At 42.9% G+C, this 6,730-nt stretch overlaps 1 protein-coding gene across 1 annotated transcript in view; it reads left to right on the forward strand.

Moving 5' to 3' along the window:
• LOC144493118 (hydrocephalus-inducing protein-like) overlaps window positions 1–6,730 on the forward strand; it is a 182,603-nt gene that overhangs the window by 172,619 nt on the left and 3,254 nt on the right. The window lies entirely within an intron of this gene.

Here is a 6,730-nt window from a genome sequence, read left to right on the forward strand (position 1 = left end):
TGTTGGCCTGTGCCAGTAGCTGTAGTATAATTTCAGCAGTAGCTGAGAGACAGAAGGTCATGAGTTCAAGGTTCACTCCAGTGATTTGAGTTTATAATCCATGCTGACACTCCAATGCAGCTTGAGTCCTGATCTGCTAGACATGTTATCTTTCAGATGAGTCCTGTCTGCCTACTTAGTTGAATGTAAAAGGTCCCACAGCCACCAATTCAAAGAAAAGTAGGAGAATTCTCCCAAATATTTATCAAAGAACCAACATTGTTAAATCCAGGATGGAATTCTCTGGCCATTCACACCCCACTGCCGCTGCCAACGAGAATGGGCAATTTGGCACTCAACCAAATCTCCATTCACTGCAGCAGGACCGGGGAATCCCAGCTGCGGGCGAGGTTGGAGAATTCCAGCCCCATATCATCTGGTCATTTATCACATTGTTGTTTGTGGACCTTGCTGTGCATAACTGACTGTTGTGGGAAATTCTTCGAGGTGGCCTGATTAATTTAAGGACTAAATCTTTTCATTAAACATTTAATTTCACAAAGGCAAATAAAAATTTATTCAGTTCAATGAAATTCTTCAATCAAACTAGTTTTTATTAAAACATTGAAATGTTAGAATCAAAAACATTACAAATTAAAAATATTCAGACAAATTTACAATTAAGACAAGACAAATTTCTTTCGGCCGAAAAGATCTCTGATTTCACCTACACAGCAAATAGGCTATGAGGCATTCTCAAAAGATCTCCAATTTCATGCCAAAAAGCAGAATGAGTATACTTTTTGTTATCAGATTATACAGCCAAGCGCTTAATTAAAATCTATTTCATTCATTCACTCTTCTGTCAATCTAACAATGGCATGTCCTTCAATCAATTATAGTTTGACACCTTCAAATATTGATCTGTCATTCTTCTGTCCGTTTTACGGAAGTTCTCTCCCAAAAATGGCTTCTTATGATTCAGCATTTCTCTAACCAGTTTAAACCGGCTCTAATACCAAATGAAGGCACCTTATCTTTTGGCAATGTTCCCTGGCCTGGATATACTTAGGTACAATTTACTTTGTTGCATAATTTGTGCCTGACTTGTGCTGGTATCTTTCATGAATACAATATTGAATTTTATTCGGTTTTTAGTGGTAACATTAGAATTAAAATGATACATTTTTCAACTCAATAAGCTTGTGTAAGCTTTCTCTTATCATTAATTACATAGATTCAACTAACCAACATTAATTACATTAATTCACATTCAACAAATAAAACATCTTTCATTTTACTGGTATGTAATAAATTCATTTCTTAGAGACATTATTAATATGTTACCTAAATATTGTGTATTATTCTCAAACCACATATTAAAACATTAGCTGCAAATTATCCTCATGTTGGGTATTTAGAATTAATCAGAATTCTCAACCAAACTGACTAATTCCCATCTTATAACTTCAAAAACTACTTGGCTATAATGCAAATGGGGCCATTCTGAAATGGCGAAAAGGTCCATGTGAATGCATTCTTTTAATCACATTAGGTTCCAAGAAGAGGAATTTTATCACTAATTTTCCTTTCATTATCTAATAACAGTTTGGATAAATATTCTATCTTCTCAACAGCCCCAAGATACCAAGAATTACTCTCATTGTGTTCACTACTCCAATCCCACTAGAATCACAGAATCACACAGTGCAGAAGAGGCCCTTCGGCCCATTGAGTCTGCACAGACACACCAGAAACACCTAACCTATCTAATCCCATTTACCAGCATATAGCCCATGGCCTTGACTGTTATCATAGAATCCCTACAGTGTAGAAAGAGGCCATTCGACCCATCGAACCTGCACCGACAACAATCCCACCCAGACCATATCCCCATAACCCCACATATTTACCTGCTCAGCCCCTGACATTAAGAAACAATTTAGCATGACCAATCCACTTATCCCACACATCTTTGGACTGTGGGAGGAAACCATTATGGCATGTTAAGTGCTCATCCAGGTACTTTATAAAGGTAATATGAGGCAGCCCGCCTCTACCACCCTCCCAGACAGTGCAATCCAGGCCATCACCATCTATTCCTCACATCCCCCTAAACATCTTGCTCCCCACCTTGAACTTGTGCCCAATCATGACTGACCTTTCAACTAAGGGGAACACCTCCTCCCTATCTACCCTGTCCATGCCCTTCATAATCTTGTACACCTTGATCAGGTCGCCCCTCAATCTTCTCTGCTCCAATGAAAATAACCCAAGCCTATTCAACTTCTCTTCATAACTTAAATGTTCCATCCTAGGAAACCTCCTGGTGAATCTCTTCTGCACACCCCCTCCAGAGCAATCACATCCTTCCTATATATAATGTGGTGACCAGAACTACACACAGTACTCCAGCTGTGGCCTCACCAAAATTGTATACACTCTAACATGATCTCCCTGCTGTTGTAATCTATGCCTCAATTGAAAAAGGCAAATGTCCAAATGCCATTCACCACCCCACTAATATCCCCTTGTGCCTTCAGAGATCTGAGGACAAACACGCCAAGGTCCCATTGTTCCTCAGAACTTCCTTGCAAAATTGTATCACCTCACACTTTTCAGGATTAAATTTCATCTGCCACCTATCTACCCATTTGACCAACCCACCTATATCTTCCTGTAGCCCAAGACACTCAACCTCACTGTTAACCACCCAGCCAATCTTTGTGTTATCCGCAAACTTACTAATCTTACCCCCCACATAGTCATTTATGTCATTTATGTAAATGATGAATAATAGACCCAGCTCAGATCCTTGTGGTACTTCCAGCAGCCCCCTTTCATAACCCTCTGTCTCCTACAAGTGAGCCAATTTTGAATTCAAAGAGCAAAGAAAATTTCAGCACAGGAACAGGCCCTTCAGCCCTCCAGGCCTGCACCTACCATGCTGCCCGACTGAACCAAAACCATATAGTTTATTCCCATCCTTTTCATGTATTTGTCAAGATGCCCCTTAGAAGTCACAAATTCACTTTATCAAATTACTCTGTATCCCATGTGCATTTGCCGTATTTATTAGTCTCCCATGTAGGACCTTGTCAAAGGCTTTGCTGAAATCTATATAAACTACATCAACTGCACTACCCTCATCTATACATCTCAAAAGATTCAATCAAATTTGTTCAATATGATTCCCTCTGACAGAATCATGCTGACTATTCCTGATCAACCCTTGCCTCTTCAAGTGGAGATAGATTCTCTCCTTCAGATTTTTTTCCAATAGTTTCCCTACCACTGATGTGATACTAATATATTTTTGCCTGATTAATCCCTACATCCCTCCTTCAATAGTGGAACCATGTTAGCTGTTCTCTAGTGCTCCAGCACCTCTTACATGGCCAGAGAGGAATTAAAAGTTTGGGCCAGAGCCCCTGCATCTCCTCCCTTGCTTCCCACAGCAGCCTGGGACAAAATTTATGTGGAGCTTTGTCAATTTTTAGAAACATAGAAAAACTACAGCACAATACAGGCCCTTCAGCCCACAAAGTTGTGCCGAACATGTCCCTACCTTAGCGATTACTAGGCTTACCTATAACCCTCTATCTTACTAAGTTCCATGTACTTATCTAAAAGTCTCTTAAAAGACCCTATCGAATCCGCCTCCACCACCGTTGCTGGCAGCCCATTCCACGCACCCACCACCCTCTGAGTGAAAAACTTACCCCTGACATCTCCTCTGTACCTACTCCCCAGCACCTTAAACCTGTGTCCTCTTGTGGTAACCATTTCAGCCCTGGGAAAAAGCCTCTGACTATTCACTCGATCAATACCTCTCAACATCTTATACACCTCTATGAGGTCACCCCTCATCCTTCGTCTCTCCAAGGAGAAAAGGCCGAGCTCACTCAACCTATCCTCATAAGGCATGCTCCCCAACCCAGGCAACATCCTTGTAAATCTCCTCTGCACCCTTTCTATGGCTTCCACATCCTTCTTGTAATGAGGCCATCAGAACTGAGCACAGTACTCCAAGTGTGGTCTGACCAGGGTCTTATATAGCTGCAACATTATCTCACGACTCCTAAACTCAATTCCTTGATTGATGAAGGCCAGTACACCATACGCCTTCTTAACCACAGCCTCAACCTGCACAGCTGCTTTGAGCGTCCTATGAACTCGGACCCCAAGATCCTTCTGATCTTCAACTCTGCCAAGGGTCTTGCCATTAATATTATATTCCGCCATCCTATTTGACCAGCCAAAATGAACCACTTCACACTTATCTGGGTTGAACTCCATCTGCTACTTCTCCACCCAGTCTTTCATCCGATCAATGTCTCGCTGCAACTTCTGACATCCCTCCACACTATCCACAACACCTCCAACCTTTGTGTCATCAGCAAACTTACCAACCCATCCCTCCACTTCCTCATCCAGGTCATTTATAAAAATCACAAAGAGTAAGGGTCCCAGAACAGATCCCTGGGGCACTCCACTGGTGACTGACCTCCATGCAGAATATGACCCATCTATAACCACTCTTTGCCTTCTGTGGGCAAGCCAGTTCTGGATCCACAAAGCAATTTCCCCTTGGATCCCATGCCCCCTCACTTTCTCAATAAGCCTTGCGTGGGGCACCTGATCAAATGCCTTGCTGAAGTCCATATATACTACATCTACTGCTCTTCCTTCATTAATGTGTTTAGTCACATCCTCAAAAAATTCAATCAGAATCGTAAGGCATGATCTGCCTTTGACAAAGCCATGCTGACTATTCTTAATCATATTATACCTCTCCAAATGTTCATAAATCCTGCCTCTCAGGATCTTCTCCATCAACTTACCAACCACTGAGGTTAGACTCACTGGTCTATGATTTCCAGGGCTATCTCTGCTCCCTTTCTTGAATAAAGGAACAACATCCGCAACCCTCCAATCCTCCGGAACCTCTCCCGTCTCCATTGATGATGCAAAGATCATCGCCAGAGGCTCAGCAATCTCCCCCCTCGCCTCCCACAGTAGCCTGGGGTACATCTAATCCGGTCCCGGCGACTTATCTAACTTGATGCTTTTCTAAAGCTCCAACACATCCTCTTTCCTAATATCTACATGCTTAAGCTTTTCAGTCCGCTGCAAGTCTGCACTACAACCACCAAGATCCTTTTCCATAGTGAATACTGAAGTAAAGTATTCATTAAGTACCTCTGCTATTTCTTCCGGTTCCATGCAAACTTTCCCACCGTCATACTTGATAGGTCCTATTCTTTCACGTCTTATCCTCTTGCTCTTCACATACTTGTAGAATGCCTTGGGGTTTTCCTTAATCCTGCCTGCCAAGCCCTTCTGGCTCTCATAATTTCCTCCTTAAGATCTTTCCTATTAGCCGTATACTCTTCAAGATCTCTACCTAGCTCCCTGAACCTTTTGTAAGCTTTTCTTTTCTTCTTGACTAGATTCATTACAGCCTTTGTGCACCACGGTTCCTGTAACCTACCATAACTTTCCTGTCTCTTTGGAACATTGCTATGCCTACACCTTAAGCCTACACTCCAATCCCTTGTCATTCCCTATGTCAATTTGCTCAAGAACCTCACAGACTCTCTCCCTGAGTTCCATTCCTTCATCCTCATTCCCTTAGGTGAAGATGGACGTGAATGTTTTGTTCAACTCTCTACCGATATCATCTGGCTCCACACATAAATTGCCCCTTGGTCCGTAATAGGTCCTATTCTTTCCCTGATTATCTTCTTCCTATTGATATATTTATAGAATATCTTGTGATTTTGCTACATTTATCAGCCAGAGACTTATATCTCTCATTCATCTCAGAATCACAGAATCCCTACAGTGCAGAATCAAATTCGGCCCATCGACTCTGCACCGACCACAATCCCACCCAGGCCCTATTCTCGCAACCCCACATATTTACCCTACTAATCCCCTGACACAAGGGTCAATTTAGCATGGCCAATCAACCTAACCCGCACATCTTTGGACTGTGGGAGGAAATCGAAGCACTCAGAGGAAACCCACGCAGACACAGGGAAAATGTGCAAGTTCCACACAGACAGTGACCCGAGGCCGGAATTGAACCTGCGTCCCTGGCGTCGTGAGGCAGCAGTGCTAACCACTGTGCCACCGTGACGTTGTATTCACAGTCCTGCTCCACACAAGTGCCAGGCAATCTCCAACAGGAGAGAATCTAACCATCACTCATTGACGTTCTATGGCATTACCATTACTGAAACTCCACAATCAAAATCCTGGGGTTACCATTGACCAAGAACTAAACCAGACTAACAATACAAATACTGTGGCTATAAGAGCAAGTCAGAGGCTGCGACGAGTAACTCAGCTCTTGACTTCCCAAAGCCTGTCCACCACCTACAAAGCACAAATCAGGAGTGTGATGGAATATTCTCCACTTGCATGGGTGGATACAGCTTCAACAACACTCAAGAAGCTTGGCACCATCCAGGATAAAGCAACTTGCTCCATTGGCACCCCATCCACAAATATTCCCATGCTCCACCACTGACTTACGGAGGCAGGAGTGTGTACTATCTCCAAGATGCATTGAGGACTTCACTAATGACTTCCTGAGACAGCACCCTCCAAACCAATTACCTCTACCATCAAAAAGGGTAAGGGCAGCAGATGCATGGGAACACCACTACCCAAGCTCCCCTCCAAGTCACTCACTATCCTGACTTGGAAAAATATCCCTGGTCTTTGACTGTCACTGGGTCAT

This window comes from Mustelus asterias, chromosome 4 (assembly GCF_964213995.1).
Source record: "Mustelus asterias chromosome 4, sMusAst1.hap1.1, whole genome shotgun sequence".
In the NCBI taxonomy this organism is placed as follows: Eukaryota; Metazoa; Chordata; class Chondrichthyes; order Carcharhiniformes; family Triakidae; genus Mustelus; species Mustelus asterias.